This window comes from Tamandua tetradactyla, chromosome 2, assembly GCF_023851605.1.
Source record: "Tamandua tetradactyla isolate mTamTet1 chromosome 2, mTamTet1.pri, whole genome shotgun sequence".
In the NCBI taxonomy this organism is placed as follows: Eukaryota; Metazoa; Chordata; class Mammalia; order Pilosa; family Myrmecophagidae; genus Tamandua; species Tamandua tetradactyla.
The window spans coordinates 2833536-2856990 of record NC_135328.1 but is presented as its reverse complement, the minus strand read 5'-3'; the positions used below and the strand labels follow the sequence as shown (position 1 = coordinate 2856990).

At 36.3% G+C, this 23455-nt stretch overlaps 1 protein-coding gene and 1 long non-coding RNA gene across 6 annotated transcripts in view; both read left to right on the top strand.

The window, feature by feature from the left end:
* CENPP (centromere protein P) overlaps nucleotides 1-23455 on the top strand; it is a 387615-nt gene that overhangs the window by 166424 nt on the left and 197736 nt on the right. The window lies entirely within an intron of this gene.
* The window catches only part of LOC143665460 (uncharacterized), a 76496-nt gene that overhangs the window by 5404 nt on the left and 47637 nt on the right, over nucleotides 1-23455 (top strand). The gene's annotated exons all lie outside the window — the stretch shown is intronic.

Genomic DNA, 23455 nt, shown 5'->3' with positions numbered 1-23455 from the left:
CTGCTGGTAATGCAGACTTTTCTCCTGCCATTTTACTGTTTAGATTTTGTAAATTTTTGTTTTTTTCTGTCCCTCAGTTCTTCCATTGATGCCTACTTTCATATTTGTTTAATTTTTGTATTGTACTACTTTTGCATCCCTTCTCATTTCTTTCTGCATATATTTTCCTTGTGGTTCCCAGAGGCTAAATATAACAATAATCTATAATAATCATGTTTGATTTGACACCAGCTTAACTTCATTAGCATATACATAATTATTCTTATTTCCCTGTATCCTCCCACCACTTTCTTGTGCTTGTTACAAATTATACTTTTATGCATTGTATATACAGAAGCATAGGTTTCTCATTATTTTTTTTATGTTTTTGTGTTTTAGCAACTTAGGAAATAAAGAGTGGAGTAAAATACCAAAAGGTACAATAAAGTAATACTGGTATTTATAATTACCCACAGGTAATTTTACCACAGATCTTTAATTTTTTGTGTTGCTCTGAACTGCTGTCTGGTGTCCTTTCCTTTCAGTCTGAAGAGCTCCCTTTAGCATTGTTTGTAGGGGAGGTCTAATGGGGCTGAACGCCCTCCGCTTTTACTTATCTGCGAATGTCTTGTCTCACTCTCGTTTTTGAAAGACAGTCTTGATGGGTATTACATTATTGGTTGGCAGTTGTTTTCTTTCAGTACTTTAAATATTTCATCCTGATGCTTTCTTGCCTCCATGGTTTCTGATGGAAAGTAGTATGTAATTTGAATGGGACTCCCTTGTACATAATACTTTACTCTTCTGCTTAAGCTTTCAAAACTCTTTGTCCTTGGTATTGGGCAGTTTGTACTATATGTCTGCACATAGTTCTCTTCAAGTTTGTCCTTTTGGCAGTCATTGTGCTTCTTGCATGTGCATATTCATGTCTTTCATTAAATGTGTGAAGTTTTCTGCCACTGTTTATTTGAATATTCCCTCTGCCCCTTTCTCTTTTTGTTATGCTTCTGGAGCCCCCATAATATGTATATTGGTATGCTTGAGGGTGTCCCACAGGTCTCTTAGGTTCTGTTTAATGTTTATTTTTATTATTACTTTTTCTTTCTGCTCCTCAGCCTGAATCATTTCAATTGTCTTGTCTTTGAGTTCACTGATTCTTTTTTATGCCAACTCCAATCTACTGTGAACCCTTCTATAGAATTTTTCATTTCAGTAATGTAGTCTTCAGTTCCCATATTTCTGTTTGGTTCCTTTTTAAAACTGTTATCACTTTCTTGACATTTTCATATTGTTCATTCATTATTTTCCTGATATCCCTTAGTTTTTGTGCGTGTGTGTTTTATGTCCTTGAGCATCTGGAGGATCATTTTTTTTAATTGTTCACCTGTATGTCCAATGTCTGGTGCTCTTCATGGATAGTTTCTGGATTTTTATATTTTTCCTTTGGGTACACCATCATTTTCTGTTTACTTATTTGCCTTGTAAACTTTCCTTGCACATTTTACATTTTAATATTTTTAAATGTTAACTGGGATTTAGTCCCAAGGCTGTCTGTTCCTTAAATTTGTATCCAGCTAGTGGTATGACAGAGATTTCCTTGCTCACCAGGAGCTAACAAAAACAGCTAATACAAAATCCATCTTTCACAATGTTTTCAAATTGGCCTTGCCTTGCCTGGTGCTCTCCTCCAGCACTTAGCATTTGTATCAAGATCAGCCCATGATAAATGTGAAGAGCAGGACCCTCTCTGTCTTTTCTGAGGCTGTGCCTTGCCTAGTCTTCTTCTTTCTAGTGGACTTAGGAATTCCCCTGTTTACAAGAATTTAAACACCCCCTCTACTCTGTATGAGATAGACTTCCTCCTCCCTTCTAGGGGCTCTATTGTATGACAATTCTAGGTAAATCTTTGCCTCAGGCCACTTTGACATAATTGTGTCTTATACTGCTTTAGCTTTCCACCAGTACTTCTGCCTACAGGGCAAGTTCTGGGAGTGTGAGCCCCAGACAGGTTTCCTGATTCAGTCTCTCAGTTTGCTGCCCAATAGATTGGTACTGAGAATAAGGCACCCCAGTATGTGCATAGGGTTTACTCTGCTCCCTGTGGAACATGGCCAGGGACCCATAAGGGGAGCAAGGGCTGACTCCACAACATGTTGGATAGGGGATAGGGTATGGGTCCGCAAGGGTCCCACAGCTTCTCCTACCATTTTTGAAGTTGTGTTTTCTTGATCTGGCACTTACCCATTACTACAACCCTTTAACTGTTTTGAGAGGTTTGAGAAAGGTGGCTCTGCCCATTTTTGCTAGATATTACAGATTCTGTCAGGGAATGGCACACTGGAGAATCATATGCTACCATGTTATGCCACCATCTTGGTCAACCAGAAGCTGGCAGTCTGCAACTCCAGGTGTTCTAGTTTGCTAGCTGCCAGAATGCAATATACCAGAAACAAAATGGCTTTTTAAAAAGGAGAATTTAATGAGTTGCTAGTTTACAGTTCTAAGGCTGAGAAAATGTCCCAATTAAAACAAGTCTATAGAAATGTCCAATCAAAGGCATCCAGGGAAAGATACCTTGGTTCAAGAAGGCCAATGAAGTTCAGGGTTTCTCTCTCTCATCCAAGAAGGCACATGGTGAACACAGTCATGGGTTCTCTCTCAGCTGGAAGGGCACATGGCGAGCAAGGCATCATCTGCTAGCTTCTTCTCCTGGCTTCCTGTTTCCTGAAGCTCCCTGGGAGATGTTTTCCTTCTTCATCCCCAAAGGTCACTGGCTGGTGGACTCTCTGCTTCTTGTGGCTTCTCATTCTGCTCTGCTCTCTCTGAATCTCTCATTCTCCAAAATATTTCCTCTTTTATAGGATTCCAATAAACCAATCAAGACCCACCCAAATGGGTAAATTTACAAAACAAACATATATTTAGGTCTTTAATCCATTTAGATTTAATTTTTATATATGTTGTGAGATAGGGTTCCTCTTTCATTCTTTTACATATGGATATCCCGTTCTTCTAGTGCCATTTTTTTTCTTTCGTATCTTTTTCCTTTTATTCCACACCATCATCACTTCTTTTTAGCAGTTATAGAACAGATTTCACAGTTTGGTATAGGTTTGTTCCACAATTTCAGGTTTTTTGTTCTAGCTACTCCTAGACACTGGAGACTAAATAGAAATATCATGATTAAACATGATATTTAAACAGAAAAATAATGATTCAGTAGTCACACTCATTTGTTAAAACCTAACTTCTCTGTTATAACTCTTCTTTCTTTGATCATTCTCCCAATTTTTAGGGATATTTGGGCTGTGCTGATTCTAACTTTTTCAGGTGTTGACGATATGAGATAAGGGGATGAAACTGGTTGATGTTCTTGGAGAGACTGGCACCTCTGATTTTCAGGATTTATCTGGCCTGGAAACAAATGAAGGTTTTTAGGTTTCTGAAAAGTAAACTTGATGTGTGAAACTTTTGCATGATCTCAGATAGGGTCCTGGTATTCTTTAGGGTTAACAGGAATGATGTTGTTTGGGGTTTGGCAAACTACTAGCATCATTTCTTTAAAAGACTATTCTTTTCCAGTTGAGTAGTCTTGGTACCCTTATCACAAATCACTTGAAAATAGATGTAAGGGTCTATTTCTGAGTTCTAAATTCAATTCTATTGCTCAATACTCCTGTTCTTATGCTGGTAACATGTTGTTTTGATCTCTGTAGCTTTGTAATAGGCTTTAAAGTCAGGAAATGTGAGTGTTCCAATTTCATTTTTCTTTTTCAAGATGTTTTTGGTTAGTCAGGTCCCCTTACCCTTCCAAATAAATTTGATAACTGGGTTTCCATTTCTGCAAAATAGTCTGTTAGAATTTTGATTGGGATTGTGTTGAATATGTAAATCATTTGAGTGGAATTGATGTCTTAATGATATTGAGTCTTCCAGTCCATGAACATGGAATGCCCTTCCATTAATTTAGTTCTTCTCTGATTTCTTTTAGCAATGTTTTGCAGTTTTCTGTGTACAACTCCTTTACATCTTTTATTATATTTATTCCTAGATATTTGATTCATTTAGTTGCTATTGTAAATGGAATGTTTTTCTTGATTTCCTTTTCAGATTGCTCATTAGTAGTGTATAGTAACGTTTTGCTGAATTCAGTTATTACCTCTATTAATTTTGTTGTCGATATTTTGGGGACTTTCTATATATAGAATCATGCAAATAGTGAAAATTATACTTCTTCCTTTCCAATTTGAATACTTTCTATTTGTTTTCTTTCCTAACTTCTCTGGCTAGAATTTCCAGTACAGTGTTGAGTAACAGTGGTGTTAGTGGGTAAATTGTCCTGTTCCCAATCACAGAGGGAAACTTTCAGTCTTTCATTATTGAGTATCATGCTAGCTGTGGGGTTTTCATATATGCCCTTTATCATGTTGAGGAAGTTTCTTTCTAGTCCTGATTTCTGAGTGTTTTTTCAAGAAAGGATGTTGGATTTTGATAAATGCCTTTTCCTCATCAATCAAGGTGTTCATGTGGTTTTCTGCTTTGATTTATTAATGTGGTGTATTACATTAAGTGATTTTCTTGTGTTGAATCACCCTTCATACCTGGAATAAACCCACTTGGTCATGGTGTATAATTCTTTTAATGAGTTGTTGGATTCAATTTGTAAGTATTTTTTTTTTTTTAAGGATTTTTGCCTCTACATTCATTTGAGAAATTGTACGGTAATTTTTTTTCTTGTAGTATTTTCTCAGGCTTTGGTATTAGAGTCATATTGGTTTCATAGAATGAGTTGTTAGGGAAAATCTTCAGTTTTTTTATGAAATTTGAACATGATAGTTATTAATTCTTCTTGGACAATTAGTAAAATTTACCAGGGAAGCTGTCTGGTCCTGTGTTTTTCTTTGTTGGGAGATTTTTGAAGACTGATTCAATCTCTTAACTTCTAATTGGTCTGTTGAGGTCTTCTGTTTCTTCTAGAGTCAATACAGGCTGTTTGTGTGCTTCTAGGAAATTGTCCATTTCATCTACATTATCTAATTTGTTGGCATACAGTTGTTCATAGTATCCTGTTATAATTCGTTTTATTTGTGTGGTGTAAGTAGAGTTCCCTCCTTTTATTCCTGATTTTATTTATTTACATCTTCTCTCTTTTTTTCATTGTCAATCTAGATAAAGGTTTGTGAATTTTATTGATCTTCTCAAAGAACTAACTTTTAGTTTTGTTAATTCTCTATTGTTTTTCTTTTCTCATTTTCACTTATTTCTGTTCTTGCCTGTTGCTTGCTTTGAAATTAGTTTGGTATTCTTGTTCTAGCTCTTCCAGGTGTGCAGTTGGGTGTTTTAGTTCTTTCTTCTTTTTTCAATATAAGTGTTTAGAACTATAAATTTCCCTCTTAGTGCTTCTTTGCTCCATGCCACAAGGTTTGATATGTTCTTGTTTTTTTGTTTTTGTTTTTGTTTTTGTTTTTGTTTTTTCTGAAGATATTTACTGATTTCCCTGGCAATTTCTTGCTTGACCCATTGACTGTTTAAAAATGTGTTATTTATTGCTTGGTTGATTAGGAAACTCCAGTGATGATACCCAGAGTTCCAGGAGCAAGAGTTTGTGAGCAGAAAAAAATGTACCAATGGAATTTGGGCCTTTTGTGTATGTGTGTATTGGGGGGGTAGGGGTTGTCACAGGTTGAATTCTCTGAGAAGCAGATGCTGAGACAAAATTACCCCCCAATAATATTTTTGGAATATTATTGTGGGGGGTAACAACTATAAAAAGAAAAAGGCGGGGAAATGGGATTGTATAGGGAGCATTGTCAGATTGCGATATGATACCATCTGTGTCAGTCCAAAGGCGCGTTCTAGAGGAAAGACTGCTCACTGGAGTCCCGTAGTTCTTGTACCTTGCCTAGTCTTTGGCTAGGTTGAAGAAAAGTGGGCCCACTGAAGACCGTCGGCTAATCAGGTTCCTTCCAAGTCTGTAGTCAGCTCTTTCTTTTTATTTATTTATTTATTTATTTATATTAATTAAAAAAAAAGATTAACACAACATTTAGAAATAATTCCATTCTACATATACAATCAGTAATTCTTAATATTATCACATAGATGTATGATCATTTCTTAGTACATTTGCATCAATTTAGAAAAAGAAATAGTAAGACAACAGAAAAAGAAATAAAATGATAATATAGAGAAAAAATAAAAATAAAAAATACAAAAAGTATATATAAAAAAACACACAAACAAACAAAAAAAACTATAGCTCAGATGCAGCTTCATTCAGTGGTTTAACATAATTACATTACAATTAGGTAGTATTGTGCTGTCCATTTTTGAGTTTTTGTATCTAGTCCTGTTGCACAGTCTGTATCCCTTCAGCTCCAATTACCCATTATCTTACCCTGTTTCTAACTCCTGATGGACTCTTTTACCAATGACATATTCCAAGTTTATTCTCGAATGTCGGTTCACATCATTGGGACCATACAGTATTTGTCCTTTAGTTTTTGGCTAGTCTCACTCAGCATAATGTTCGCGTTATTACATGCTTCATAAGTTTATTCTGTCTTAAAGCTGCATAATATTCCATCGTATGTATATACCACAGTTTGTTTAGCCACTCGTCTGTTGATGGACATTTTGGCTATTTCCATCTCTTTGCAATGTAGTCAGCTCTTTCTTGAATTGACATCTTTGAAGCAGTGCATCTCTATGTCTCCTAAAAGGGGCTTGGTGGAGGAACTTACATAGGTTCTTAAATTGTAACTGTATTGGTCTCAATATATTGTTAATAAGTATCAAAATAGTTATTATGAAAGTTGAATTCAAGAGAATTGTGTACCCTTCTCCCTTTTCCGTTTTTGGATTATGAGTTAGTTTCCCTCTGTTGGCTCCCACAGGACCTTGTGTCTATCATAGTATTTACTACTACCATATAAAAATATATGTACATTTTCTGTCTCCTAGTCTGAGCTCCTCTAGAGACGGTAGTATATCTTACTTACTTTTGTATCTGACCAACCTTTAGTCTCTGAAGCAAAGTAAATCCTCAAAACAATTTTTAAAAAGTCTGTTTAACTATGTGTTTGTGGATTTTCCAGTTCTCTGGCTGTTACTGATTTCAAGCTTCATCCCATTATGGTCAGAGAATATGCGTTCTATAATTTCAGTGTTTTAAAATTTATTGAGACTTGTTTTGTGACCCAGCATGTGGTCTGTCCTGGACAGTGTTCCATGTGCGCTTGTGAAGAATGCGTATCCTTCCATTCTGGGCTGCAGTGTTCTCTATGTAGTTGTTAGATTCAGTTCATTCACCATGTTCATGTTCTCTGCTTCTGTATTAATTCTTTCTCTTGATGCTTTTGATGAGAGTGTAGTATTGAAGTCTTCAACTATTTTTCTAGAGGTGTCTCTTTCTCCCTCTGTTTTCCAGGGGTTACCTCATATATTTTGGGGCACCATAGTTAGGTGTATATTTATTTATCATTGTTATTTCTTATTGGTCGATTGACCCTTTTGTTAATATATAGTGTCCTTTGTCTCTTGTAACAGCCTTTGACTTAAAGTCTATTTTGTCCGATATTAGTAGCGCTACCCCAACTCTTTTTTAGTTACTATTTGCATCTTTTTCCAATCTTTCACTTTTAACCTTTTTGTGTCTTTGGTGAGTCTCTTGTAAACACATATGGGTGGACCATGCTTTTTTTATTCATTCTGTTGATCTGTGTCTTTTGACTGGGGAGTTTAATCCATTAACATTCAGTGTTATTACTGTAAAGGCAGTATTTACTTCAGCCATTTTACCCTTTGCTTTTTATATGTTGTATCTCTTTTTTCCTTTTATATGTCAGATCTCTTTTTTGCTACCCTTTTCCTTTATTGAAAGTTCCTTTTCTGTATAGTTGATCTTTTGTAGTATATCTGATGGATCCATTTCGCATTTCTGTTTCTGTATATATTACAAAACCTACATCTATAACCTACTGATTTGAAATGATACTGTGCTGGTTTCAAAGTGTTATGTACCGGGGGTGCAAGAGTAGTTCAGTGGTAGAATTCTCGCCTGCCATGCAGGAGACCTAAGTTCGATTCCCAGCCCGTGTACTTCCCAAACAAACACAAAACCAAACAAACAAACGCTCAACAAATGGTGTTACAATAATAGGATAATCACATGGGAAAAGAATGACATGTGACCCCTGCCATACAGCATACCAAAAAAAAAAAAAAAAGTGTTGTATACCCCTGAAAAGCCATGTCCTTTAATCCTGATTCAATGTTGTAGGATGGAAACCTTTGTTTAGATTGTTTATGAGATGTCAGTTATGAGATGTTGAGCTTAACCCACTCAATTGTGGGTGTGGCCTTTTGATTAGATGGAGAAACAAGAATCAAGGCTATTGGAACACAGTTCAATGGTTTCGCGTACTTCCCTCTAGCCACTCTAATATACCATAAACTAAATGGGAATATCTATAATATACATAAAAATAACCTCCAGGATAATCTCTCAACTTTGTCTGAGATCTCTCAGCCACTGAAACTATTTTGTCTCATTTCTCTCTTCCCTTTTTGGTCAAACAGGCTTTCTCAATCTCATGATGCCAGGTCCTAGTTCATCCCCAGGGGTCCTGTCCCACATTTCCAGGGAGATTTACAGCCCTGGGAGTCATATCCCATGTAGAAGGAGAGGGCAGTGATTTCACCTGCCAAGTTGGCTTAGAGAGAGAGGCCACATCTAGGCAAAAATAGAGATTCTGTGGGGATGACTCTTAGAATTGCTTGCAAGAATATCAGGAATTACCCAGGTGGGAAAGCTTATTATTTCTTCCTTTGTCCCCAGTCCTGCAAGAGCACTTTGCAGAAGCTTTTTTATTCTCTGGGATGTATCGGGGTATCACACTAACATGTACAAACCAACAAGATCTCATGCCCTATTCAAGATTCCGTCTAATTATTGTGTTCAAGTAAACTGCCCATACAAGTTAAATTAGATATTGTGTCACCCAAAATATAAGTTTTGCACTAAATAAACATCTCTCCCTTTGGTCTCACACAGAAGTTGAAGTTTTAAAATATAGACCCTATCATCCTTTACCCTGTATTCTGATTTGCCTTAATTCTATCGGGATCAGCTTCACTTATATCTCTAGTTGAAGTCTGATCACTGTTTCAACTTGTTTAACGGTTGCTGAATGGGATAATGCTGACTCTCATAGCTTCAGAGCTTTAACCCTGAGTCTCAGGTGTTACACAAATATCTGAAGTTCCAGGGAATGACTAGGTTATACACAAATAGCTCAACATCTCATAATTTAGAAATAACAGTTACAACTCCAGAATAAATGTGACTGCTGCAAGGGCTTAATTAATCCAGGAACCTTTACAGTAGGCTCCAACCTGATAGCCCATGCCCCCAGCTTCAGTTCTCTGAGTTTATATATTATACTTAGTCCATATGAATGAGGCATTATAATACTTGTCTTTTTGTTTCTACTTCATTCAACATACTGTCCTCAAAAGTATTACCCAAACAGTAATAGCACTAAATGTTAATGGACTGAATTCCCCAATCAAAAGACATAGACTGGCAGAATGGATTAAAAAACAGGATCCTTCTATATGCTATCTACAGGAAACACATCTTAGACCCAAAGATAAACATAGGTTGAAAGTGAAAGGTTGGGAAAAGATATTTCATGCAAATAACAACCAGAAAAGAGCAGGAGTAGCTATACTAATATCCAACAAATTAGACTTCAAATGTAAAACAGTTAAAAGACACAAGGAAGGATACTATCTACTAACAAAAGGAACAATTCAACAAGAAGACATAACAATCATAAATATTTATGCACCGAATCAGAATGCCCCAAAATACATGAGGCATACACTGCAATCACTGAAAAGGGAAATAGACACATCTACCATAATAGTTGGAGACTTCAACTCGCCACTCTCATCAATGGACAGAACACCTAGACAGAGGATCAATAAACAAACAGAGAACTTGAATATTACAATAAATGAGCTAGACTTAACAGATATGTATAGGACATTACACCCCACAACAGCAGGATACACCTTTTTCTCAAGTGCTCATGGATCATTCTCAAAGATATACCATATGCTGGGTCACAAAGCAAGTCTCAACAAATTTAAAAAGATTGAAATCATACACAACACTTTCTCAGATCATAAAAGAATGAAGTTGGAAATCAGTAATAGGCAGCATGCCAGAAAATCCACAAATACATGGAGGCTCAACAACACACTCTTAAACAATGAGTGGGTCAAGGAAGAAATTACAACAGAAATTAGTAAATATCTCAAGGCGAATGAAAATGAAAACACAACATATCAAAACCTATGGGACGCAGCAAAGGCAGTGCTAAGAGGGAAATTTATTGCTCTAAATGCCTATATCAGAAAAGAAGAAAAGGCAAAAATTCAGGAATTAACTGTCCACTTGGAAGAACTGGAACAGCAAACTGACCCCAAAACAAACAAAAGGAAAGAAATAACAAAGATTAGAGCAGAAATAAATGAAATTGAGAACATGAAAACAATAGAGAAAATCAATAAGACCAGAAGTTGGTTCTATGAGAAAATCAATAAGATTGATGGGCCCTTAGCAAGATTGACAAAAAGAAGAAGAGAGAGAACGCAAATAAATAAGATCAGAAATGGAAGAGGAGACATAACCACTGACCTCACAGAAATAAAGGAGGTAATAACAGGATACTATGAACAACTTTATGCTAATAAATACAACAATGTAGATGAAATGGACAAGTTCCTAGAAAGGCATGAACAACCTACTTTGACTCAAGAAGAAATAGATGACCTCAACAAACCAATCACAAGTAAAGAAACTGAATCAGTCATTCAAAAGCTTCCCCCCAAAAAAAGTCCAGGACCAGACAGCTTCACATGTGAATTCTACCAAACATTCCAAAAAGAATTAGGACCAACTCTGCTCAAACTCTTTAAAAAAATCAAAGTGGAGGGAAAGCTACCTAATTCATTCTATGAAGCCAACATCACCCTCATACCAAAACCAGGCAAAGATATTACAAAAAAAGAAAATTACAGGCCAATCTCTCTAATGCATATACATGCAAAAATCCTCAACAAAATTCTAGCAAATCGAATCCAGCAACACATTAAAAGAGTTATACATCATGACCAAGTAGGATTCATCCCAGGTATGCAAGGATGGTTCAACATAAGAAAATCAATTAATGTAATACACCATATCAACAAATCAAAGCAGAAAAATCACATGATCATCTCAATTGATGCAGAGAAGGCATTTGACAAGATTCAACATCCTTTCCTGTTGAAAACACTTCAAAGGATAGGAATACAAGGGAACTTCCTTAAAATGATAGAGGGAATGTATGAAAAACCCACAGCTAATATCATCCTCAATGGGGAAAAATTGAAAACTTTCCCCCTAAGATCAGGAACAAGACAAGGATGTCCATTATCACCACTATTATTCAACATTGTGTTGGAGGTTCTAGCCAGAGCAATTAGACAAGAAAAAGAAATATAAGGCATCAAAATTGGAAAGGAAGAAGTAAAACTATCACTGTTTGCAGACGATTTGATACTATACGTCGAAAACCCGGAAAAATCCACAACAAAACTACTAGAACTAATAAATGTGTACAGCAAAGTAGCAGGTTACAAGATCAACATTCAGAAATCTGTAGCGTTTCTATACACTAGCAATGAACAAGCTGAGGGGGATATCAAGAAACGAATTCCATTTACAATTGCAACTAAAAGAATAAAGTACTTAGGAATAAATTTAACTAAAGAGACAAAAACCTATACAAAGAAAACTACAAAAAACTGTTAAAAAAAATCACAGAAGACCTAAATAGATGGAAGGGCATACCGTGTTCATGGATTGGAAGACTAAATATAGTTAAGATGTCAATTCTACCTGAATTGTTTACAGATTCAACGCAATACCAATCAAAATCCCAACAACTTATTTTTCGGAAATAGAAAAACCAATAAGCAAATTTTTCCGGAAGGGCAGGGTGCCCCAAATTGCTAAAAGTATCTTGAGGAAAAAGAACGAAGCTGGAGGTCTCACGCTGCCGGACTTTAAGGCATATTATGAAGCCACAGTGGTCAAAACAGCATGGTATTGGCATAAAGATAGATATATCGACCAATGGAATCAAATAGAGTGCTCAGATATAGACCCTCTCATCTATGGACATTTGATCTTTGATAAGGCAGTCAAGCCAACTCACCTGGGACAGAACAGTCTCTTCAATAAATGGTGCCTAGAGAACTGGATATCCATATGCAAAAGAATGAAAGAAGACCCGTATCTCACACCCTATACAAAAGTTAACTCAAAATGGATCAAAGATCTAAACATTAGGTCTAAGACCATAAAACAGTTAGAGGAAAATGTAGGGAGATATCTTATGAAACTTACAATTGGAGGCGGTTTTATGGACCTTAAACCTAAAGCAAGAGCACTGAAGAAAGAAAGAAATAAATGGGAGCTCCTCAAAATTAAACACTTTTGTGCATCAAAGAACTTCATCAAGAAAGTAGAGAGACAGCCTACACAATGGGAGACAATATTTCGAAACGACATATCAGATTAAGGTCTAGTATCCAGAATTTATAAAGAGATTGTTCAACTCAACAACAAAAAGACATCCAACCCAATTACAAAATGGGAAAAAGACTTGAACAGACACCTCTCAGAAGAGGAAATACAAATGGCCAAAAGGCACATGAAGAGATGCTCAATGTCCCTGGCCATTAGAGAAATGCAAATCAAAACCACAATGAGATATCATCTCACACCCACCAGAATGGCCATTATCAACAAAACAAAAAATGACAAGTGCTGGAGAGGATGCGGAGAAAGAGGCACACTTATCCACTGTTGGTGGGAATGTCAAATGGTGCAACCACTGTGGAAGGCAGTTTGGCGGTTCCTCAAAAAACTGAATATAGAATTGCCATACGACCCAGCAATACCATTGCTAGGTATCTACTCAAAGGACTTAAGGGCAAAGACACAAACGGACATTTGCACACCAATGTTTATAGCAGCGTTATTTACAATTGCAAAGAGATGGAAACAGCCAAAATGTCCATCAACAGAAGAATGGCTAAACAAACTGTGGTATATACATACGATGGAATATTATGCAGCTTTAAGACAGAATAAACTTATGAAGCATGTAATAACATGGATGGACCTAGAGAACATCATGCTGAGTGAGTCTAGCCAAAAACTAAAGGACAAATACTCTGTGGTCCCACTGATGTGAACCGACATTCGAGAATAAACTTGGAATATGTCATTGTTAACAGAGACCATCAGGAGTTAGAAGCAGGGTAAGATAATGGGTAATTGGAGCTGAAGGGATACAGACTGTGCAACAGGACTAAATACAAAAACTCAAAAATGAACAGCACAATACTACCTAATTGTAATGTAATTATGTTAAAACACTGAATGAAGCTGTATCTGAGCTATAGTTTTTTTGTTTGTTTGTTTTTATATATATTTTTGTATTTTTTATTTTTATTTTTTCTCTATATTATCATTTTATTTCTTTTTCTGTTGTCTTGCTATTTCTTTTTCTAAATCGATGCAAATGTACTAAGTAATGATGATCATACATCTATGTGATGATATTAAGAATTACTGATTGCATATGTAGAATGGAATGATTTCTAAATGTTGTGTCAGTTAATTTTTTTTAATTAATTAAAAAAAAAAGCATACTGTCCTCAAGGTTCATTCACTTAGTTGCATGCCTCACAACTTTATTCCTTCTTGCAGCCATTCAGTAGTCTGTTGTATATATTCATCCCAATTCCCCCTTCCATTCCTCAGTCAGTGTACCCTTAGGCCACCTCCATCCATTGCAAATCATGAACACTGCCACCATGAACACCAGTGTGCAACTGTCCTTTCATTTCCCCATGTCGTCACCTAATCCAGCTTAAGAACCACTCTTGATTAAATCATGTCTCCAGAGAGATGGTCTAATTGCAGTTTCAAACATACAGTATTGAATAAGGATTATTCTGCAGCATTAACAAGCTAATACAGATTTTGGTGCCAGATGTGGAGTGCTGCTTCAGTCTGCAAATACCAAATATGTTGGAATGGCTTTTTAAATGGATAAGGCAAAGATTCTAGAAGAGTTGTGAGGATCTTGATAGGGAAGGCCTAAAATGCATTGAAGAGACTGTTGATAGAAATATGGACTTTAAAGACACTTCTGATGAGTCTTCAAACGGAAATAATGCATGTATTATTGCAAACTGGAAGAAAGGCAACCTGTGTTTTAAAGTGGCAGAGACTTTGGCCAAATTGAGTACTGCTGATGGGAGGAAGTTATAATTTAAAGGTGGTGATCCAGGATACTTAGCTGAGGAAATTTCCAAACTAAATGTGGAAAATGCAGCCTGACTTCTCCTTGCAGCTAAAAGTGAAATGCAACAGGAAAGAGATAAGCTGAGTCCTGAACTCTTGGTTACAAAGAAACCAACAACAAACTAACAAAGAAACCAGAAACTGCTGCTCTGGAAAATACTGGACTTCCAGAAATGGACATCCCAGAGAATAGTACCCCATGGGAGGATTTAACCAAAAATGAAACCAGTCAGCCATCACAGGAGAAGCTAGCATTGGAGATGATGTTATCCAAAAAGGTTTTGTGGAAAGTCCTATTGTCTGATAGGTATGATCCTAGTATACTGCATAGCTAACCAACAAGAGTGTTGTGGGATCTGTATAAATGAAACCACTGCCAGCCTAAAGTAAAAGGGACAGAAAAGGGACAAATTGAAGGGAAAGTTATTTCAGAAGTTATTTCAGAGGAAAGTTATTTCAGAGAAACTTAAGTCTGGAGCCAAGAAATCTCAGGCTGGTAGAGCATTACACCCATGCACGTAGAAAGGGTGAGTTTGCCCTGGAGCAGAAGGCAGGCCTTCCTCCTTGATGTTCAGAAAGAGTTTCAGTGCTCCAGACCTTGGAGAAGATAGAGCACATACGCCAGGATTAGAGAGAGCCTGGCAACCATCCCGTTGTTTTAGAGGGCTTGAGCATATGCTCCAGAGATGTCAGGGAGCCCAGTGCTGCCCCAATGCTTGGAGGGGGTAAAGTCAAGAAAAAGGTGGTCCCCAAAACAATCCCCAGTGTTGCAACCCTCACCCCAGCATATGCAGAGAGCAGGGCTACTGTGTAGGCCCTTGGAAAGAGTGGGACTGCTGCTGTCTAAAGCCGCTATGATAAATGACTCTCAGACTTTGATAATGGAGTTTGCTCTGCAGTTTTTCAGAGCTGTTTCAGAGTTTCCCTGATTACCTTTCAATTTCTCCTTATGGCAGTGGGAACATGTATTCTATGGCTGTCTCTTCTTTGTATATTGACAGCAAATAACTTGTTCTGAGCTTCACAGGTCCACAGCCAGAGAATTTTTTGCCTTAGGACAGACCATGCCTGTAACTGACTTTGATGAGATTTTGTGTAGTTTCTGTCTTTATATTGCCTTTATATTATTACTGAAATGTTTAAGGCTTTTGTGATATTGTGATGTAAAGGATATATTTTGTAAAAATGAAAAGAACATGTCTTTTGGGGTCCAGAGGATGGAATGTGCTTGTCTGAAACTGTTATGTCCCTTAGAAAACCCATATTTTAACCCTGATCCAATCTTGTTCATCCAGACCTATTGTTTAGGGTGGAAACCTTTGCTTAGATTTTTTCCATGTAGATTAACCCTCTCAATTGTGGGTGTGGCCTTTTGATTAGATGGAGCTGTGTCTCTGCCCATTCCAAGTGGGCCTTGATTAGTTAACTGGAGTCCTTTAAAAGGAGAAGCATTTTGGAGTCAGCTCAGAGCCAACACAAGACCAGGTGTTTGGAGATACAGAAAGAAAACATCTTTCCTTGGGAAACTGTTCAAAACCAGAAGCCAAAGACACCAGTATATGCCAGTCATTTGCCTTCCCAGCTCACAGAGGTGTTCTGAACCTATCAGCCCTTCCTGAGTCAAGGTATCTTTCTCTTGATGCCTTACTTTGGACATTTTTATGGCCTTAGAACTTGTAACTTAATAAATTCCATTTTTGAAAGCCATTCCATTTCTGGTATATTGAATTCCAGCAGCATTAACAAGCTAATACAATTTTCCATTCCATGAACATATGCTGTCTTTCCATTTATTTAGGCCTTCTTTGATTTCTTTTAGCAGTGTTGTACAGTTTACTTAGTTTGGTTATATTTATTCCTAGATATTTGATTCTTTTAGTTGCTATTGTAAATGGATTTTTTCTTTGTTTTCCTCTTTAGATTTTTTATGATTATTTTTTATGATATTTTATGATTAGTATATAGAAATGTGACTGATTTTTGTGTGTTGATCTGTATACTGCCATTTTGATGAATATGTTTATTAGTTCTAGTAGCTTTGTTGTGGATTTTTCAATATTTTCTCTAGTTAGGATTATCCCATATACAAAAAGGGAGAGTTTTATTCCTTTTTCTTTCTTGATTGCTCTAGCTAGAGCCTGCAGTACAGTATTGAACAACAGTGGTGACAAGGGGCATCCTTTTCTTGTTTCTGATTTTAGTGACAAAGCTATCAGTCTTTCACCATCAAGTATGATGTTAGCTGTGGATTTCTCATGTATGCCCTTTATCATGTTGAGGAAATTTCCTTCTATTCCTGCTTTTCTAGATGTTTTTATCAAATGCAGTGCCAGATTTTGTCGAATGTTTTTCTGCATCAATTGAGATGATCATGTTTTTATTTTTTCCTTCATTCTATTCATTTTCTTATATTTTACCAGCATTGCATACCTGTGATAAGTTCAACTTGATTATGGTGCATAATTTTTCAAATTTACTGTTGAATTCGATTTGCTAGTATTTTGTTTAGGATTTTTGCATGTATATTCATAAGAGAATTGGCCTTTAATTTTCTTTTGTCATGATATCTTTCTCTGTCTTTAGTATTAGGGTGATGTTTCTGTTATCACATGAATTGAGGATGGTTCCCTTCTTTTTAATTTTTTGGAAGAATTTGAGTGGAATTGTATTAATTCTTCTTGGAATGTTTGGTAAAATTCCTGTGAAGCCATCTGATTCTAGGCTTTTCTTTGTTGGAAGGTTTCTAATTACTGATGCAATCTCTTCACAAATTATTCATCTATGAACTCTTCTATTTCTTCTTGAGTCAGTGTAGTAGATTTTATGTTTCTAGAAATTTGTCCAACTTTTACTTTTGTTGATTGTACTGTTTTATTCTCTATGTCATTTATCTCACTTTAATCTTTGTTATTTCCTCTCTTCTGCTCATTTTCGGTTAGTTTACCCTTCTTTTTTCGTGATCTTCCACTTGTGAGGTTAGGTCTCTGGTTTGAAATCTTTCTTATTTTTTAATGTAAGCATAAATTTCCCTCTCAGCACTGCCTTTGGTACATCCCATAAACTCTGGTATGTTGTATTTTCATTTTCAATTGCTTAAATATATTTTCTGATTTTCCTTTGTGATTTCTTCTTTGTTTAAGAGTGTATTGTTTAATTTCTTCATATTTATGTATTTTGCAGTTCTCCCTCTTGTCATTGATAACTACTTTCATTCCATTGTGGTTGGAAAAGATTGTTGTGTGTTTTCAATATTTTTGAATTTTTTTCATAAAGCTTCATTTTTAATAGGCAAAACTTAGAAAAAACCCCAGATATCTATCAACAGATGAATAAATACATATATTGTGGAATACTGCTCAAAAACAATAAGGGACTATTGATAGTAGGAAAAATGGTGTTAAACCAGAGTGAATTAAATCAGACAAAAAACAATACAGAACACAGATCAGTGGTTGCCTTGTTGTGAGGGCAGGAGGCATGATGAGGAAGGAATGGATACAAAGAAATGTGGGGGTAATGGTTAAGTATCTTCTCTCTTTTTTTAAATTTAATTTTATTATTTTTTAAAATTTTAAACATAACATACAAACATGAACATTCTTACCGTATGATCATTCCATTCTTGATAAACAATCAGTAACTCACAGTATCATTACCTAGTTGTGTATTCATCATCATCATGATTTCTGAGAACATTTGCATCAATTCAGAAAAAGAAAACAGAAAAAATTCATACATGCCATAACCCTGACCACCCCTCGTTGATCACGAACATTTCAATCTACTAAATTTATTTTAACATTTGTTCCCCCTATTATTTATTTATTTTTAATCCATCTGTTTTACTCATCTGCCCATAAGGTAGATAAAAGAAGCATCAGACACAAGGTTTTCACAGTCACACAGTCATATTGCAAAAGCTGTATCATTGTACAATCGTCTTCAAGAAACATGGCTACTGGAACACAGCTCTACATTTTCAGGCACTTCCCTCTGGGCTTTCCATTGTACCTTAACTAAAAAGGTGATATCTGTATAATACATAAGAATAATCTCCAAGATAATCTCTCAACTCTGTTTGGAATCTCTCAGACATTGACATTTTATTTTGTCTCATTTCTCTCTTCCCCCTTTCTATTGAAAAGGTTTCCTCAATCCCTTGATGCAGAGTCCAAGCTCATTCTACGATTTATTTCCCACCTTCGTGCCAGGAAGGTTTACACCCCTGGGAATCATGTCGCACATAGAGATGGGGAGGGCAGTGAGTTTGCTTGTTGTGTTGGCTGAGAGAGAGAGAGGCCACATCGGAGCAACAAAAGAGGTTCTCTGGGGGTGACTCTTAGGCCTAATTTTTAGTAGGCTTAGCCTATCCTTTGAGGAGCTAAGTTTCATATGAACAAACCCCAAGATTGAGGGCTCGGCCTATTGCTTTGGTTGTTCCCACTGCTTGTGAGAATATCAGAAACTTGAATTTTCCCCCTTTCTTGCCATTCCCCAAAGGGGACTATACAAATACTTTCTTGTTCACTGTTCAAATCACTCTGGTATTTATCAGGGCATCACTCTGGGCAAACCTAAAAAATCTCATGCCCTACTCAAGGTTCCATGTACTTATGGTGTTCAGTTAAACTGTCCACATAAGTTATATTAGGAAATGCACTAGTCAAAGTATAAATTTTGTACCAAATAAACATTTTTTTGCTTTAGTCTCACACATAAGTTGAAGTTTTAAAATATGAATTACCATCTGTTTATTATGAATTACCATCTGTTTTCAACAACCTGCAGTATTGACATTCCTTTGTTTTTCCTCATGCAAAAGCATTTTTGAATGGATCATCAAGATAGGAGCATAGCAATGTGCGTGTTTTAGTTCATCCTCCAGAACAACTATTAAATAACCAGAAACAGTACAGAACAGCTCCTGGGGCCACATCAGTGACCGGACACACAGCGTACCACAGTCTGGACCAGCTGCAAACCTCCCCAGATCCGTGAGCTCCCCAAGCCGCGGCGACCAGGGCCTCTCCCCCACAGGCTGCTTCCCAGATGGGAAAGAAAAGAAAGACTTTACCAGCAGCAGGGGCTGAGCCCAACTAAATGCCAATTGTGGGATTAATTAACAAATTCTGACTACTAAAAATAGGCCCCCAGCTCAGGTGAACCTGGTCAAAGCGGAGGTTGCCATTGACAAAATCTCCATTTTTGCTCTGGCGCCAAGGGGGCAGGGCTGACGGAAAAAGAAGAAAAAAAAGGAAACAGAGGTTTTTGTGACTGGGTTTCTACAAAGGCTTGACTGCCTTTGGATACAGCGGCAGAGCTTCTCAGGCTGCAACTGCATAGGCAGTTCCCAACTCTTATGAAAGACTTAAAATTACAGATCCGAGAAGTACAGTGTACCCCAAAGAGAATAGATCCAATGGATGTACTCCAAGACATTTACGAATTGAATGTCAGATGTCAAAAAGAAAGAGAATCTTGAAAGCAGCAAGAGAAAAGCAATCCATCACATACAAAGGAAGCCCAATAAGACTATGTGTAGATTTCTCAGCAGAAACCATGGAGACAAGAAGACAGTGGGATGATATATTTAAATTATTTAAAGAGAAAAACTGCCAACCAAGAATTCTATATCCAGCAAAAATGTCCTTCAAAAATGAGGGAGAAATTAAAACATTTTCAGGCAAAAAAAAATCACTGAGAATTTGTGACCAAGAGACCAGCTCTGCAAGAAATACTAAAGGGGGCACTAGAGACAGATACAAAAAGACAGAAGAGAGAGGTGTGGAGAAGAGTGTAGAAAGGAAGACTATGAGTAAAGGTAAAAAGAAAGAAAATTAGATATGACATATAAAATCCAAAAGGCAAAATGGTAGAAGAAAGTACTACCCATACTGATATAACACTAAATGTTAATGGATTGAACTTCCCAATCAAAAGACATAGACTGGCAGAATAGATTTAAAAACAGGACCCATCTATATGCTGTCTCTACTCAAAGGACATGAGGGCAAGGACACAAATGGACAATTACACACCAATGTTTACAGCAGCATTATTTACAATTACCAAGAGATGAAAACAGCTAAAATGTCCTTCAACAGACGGGTGGCTAAATGAACTGTGGCATATACATACAATGGAATATTATGCAAGTGTAAGACAGAATAAAGTTATGAAGTGTGTAACAACATGGGTGGACCTTAAGGGCATTATGCTGAGTGAGATTAGCCAAAAACAAAAGGAAAAATACTGTATGGTCTCACTGATATGAACTGACATTAGTGAATAAACTTGGAATATTTCGTTGGTGACAGAGACCATCAGGAGATAGAAATAGGGTAAGATATCAGGTATTTGGAGCTGAAGGGATAGAGATTGTGCAACAGGACTGAATATAAAAACTCAGAAATGGATAGCACAATACTACCTAACTAGTACAATTATGTTAAAACACTGAATGAAACTGAATGTGAGAATGATAGAGGGAGAAGGGCTGGGGGCATAAATGAAATCACAAAGAAAGATAGATGATAAAGATTGAGATGGTATAGTCTAGGAATGCCTAGATGTATAATGATAGTGACTAAATGTACAAATTTAAAAAATGTTTTTGCATGAGGAAGATCAAAGGAATGTCATTACTGCAGGGTGCTGAAAATAGATGGTAATCAGTATTTTAAAATTTTGGCTTATGTGTGAGACTAAAGCAAAACATGATTATTTGGTACAAAATTCATATTTGACTAGTGTGTCTCCTAATATAACTTATGTAGATAGTTGGTTGAACAGCATAAGTACATGGAATCTTGGGTAGGCATAAGATTTTGTTGGTTTGTCCAGAGTGATGCCCCGATGAATCCCAGTGTGATTTGATCAGTGAGTGGAAAAGTATTTGCAAAATTCCCTTCGGGGATGGTGAGAACGGGGGAAAATTCAACCTCCCCAAGTTGAATTCTTGATATTCTCACAAGCAGTGTGGACAACCAAAGCTATAGGCTGAGCCCCCAGTCTTGGGGGTTGTTCATATGAAACTTAACCCCACAAAGGATAGGTGAAGCCTACTTAAAATTAGGCCTAAGAGTCACCCCCAAGAGAACCTCTTTTGTTGCTCAGATGTGGCCTCTCTCTCCAGCCAACACAGCAAACGAACTCATCACCCTGCCCCTCTACGGGGACATGACTCCCAGGGATGTGGACCTTCCTGGCAATGTGGGACAGAAATCCTAGAATAAGCTGAGACCCAGCATCAAGGAATTGAGAAAACCTTCTCGACCAAAAGGGGGAAGACTGAAATGAGACAAAGTGTCAATGGCTGAGAGATTCCAGAGTTAAGAGGTTATCCTGGAGGTTATTCTTATGCATTAAGTAGATATCATCTTGTTATCCAAGATGTAATGGAGAGGCTGGAGGGAACTGCCTGAAAATGTAGAACTGTGTTCCAGTAGCCATGTTTCTTGATGATGATTGTATAATGATATAGCTTTCACTGTGTGACTGTGTGGTTGTGAAAACCTTGCGTCTGATGCTCCTTTTATCTACCTTGTCAACAGACGAGTAGAACATATGGAATAAAAGTAAATAATAGGGGGAACAAATGTTAAAATAGATTTAGTTTGAAATGCTAGTGATCAGTGAAAGGGAGGGGTAAGTGGTGTGGTATGTATAATTTTTTTTCTGTTTTCGTTTTATTTTTCTGTTGTCTTTTTATTTCTTTTTCTGAACTGATGCAAATGTTCTAAGAAATGATCATGATGATGAATATGCAACTATGTGATATTGTGAGTTACTGATTATATATGTAGAACGGAATAATCGTATGTTAAGAATGAAAAATGTACAGAGAGAATTTAAAAGGACAGAAAAATATTCAGTAGCAAATCGGGAAACAGAATTATGTTAAAAAAAAAAAGTTTTCTTTAATGACCTTCCCAAATGCTTATCTAAAAACGTTTGTTTCATGAATTCAGATGATTGATTTTTACTATAAGTGTGAGGAAGCAAGACTAGTCAGTGAGATTGTTTTTGATGCCTTCAAGTTCTTGATAAGCCCAAGTAATAGTATTAACTTGTTTATTTTCAACCTTTAATTGATTTCAAGTAGGTAATATTTCCTATTGCCATTAAATGGACTTGTGGTATTTACTAAGTGAGCTTTTTGACAAAGATCTATAGCAAATACAGAAGTAAAAAATTAGAAATTAGTTTTCCTAAATGACCATTTTAAAGATATATAGTAACAAAAAAACCTTAATTCACTTTTGCATGTGATTTTTATTAGTGATTTTTTTGGAAACTTATAACCAAAAATGACTAACACCTATGAGGTGAAAAAACACAAACGTTAATTGCAGTGATTTCAGAAATCACTTCTTGTATTTTTAAATATCCTGACTTTTCTTTTTATACTAGCTACTTGTTTCATTGTTGAGATCATACCTTAACCTCAGCGTTTTTGGATGATTCTAACCTTAGCATTAACTTTCTGATTACTATTTATTTTGAGCATTAAATTCATCCAACTTCAATGATGACTTGGGTTTTATGTATGTTCTTATAGCTCCCATGATATCATAATTTTATTTTATTTGTATGTTGGAGAAAAATGTATTTATTAGAAATATTAGAACTTTTGAATATTTTAATTTTAGAATGATTATCATTATATGTTGTTTTTATATTAAGAACTTAGTCATCTTTTTTATCAGTCAGTACTTGTCCAGAAAAAATAGTTACTCAAGTTTTATGTATATGTATGGTTTAAAATGCATTTGTACATATAGTTTTACTATTCAGTCCTCGTAGCTGACTAATTTGATCTGTATTACCACCCTACCCTATATTGATAAGAAAGCAGATGCAAAGAGATTGTGACCTGCCCAAAACTATAAACATAGCTGGATTTCCAGTTAAGGACTTCTCATTCAAAGTTATAGATCCCTTGGCTCTTCTTCTTGTATTGCTATTGATGGTTAACATTTATTATTTTAATTATACTATGATCTCACCTCTACAAATTTCACAAAAGTATTGGTTTTGTTC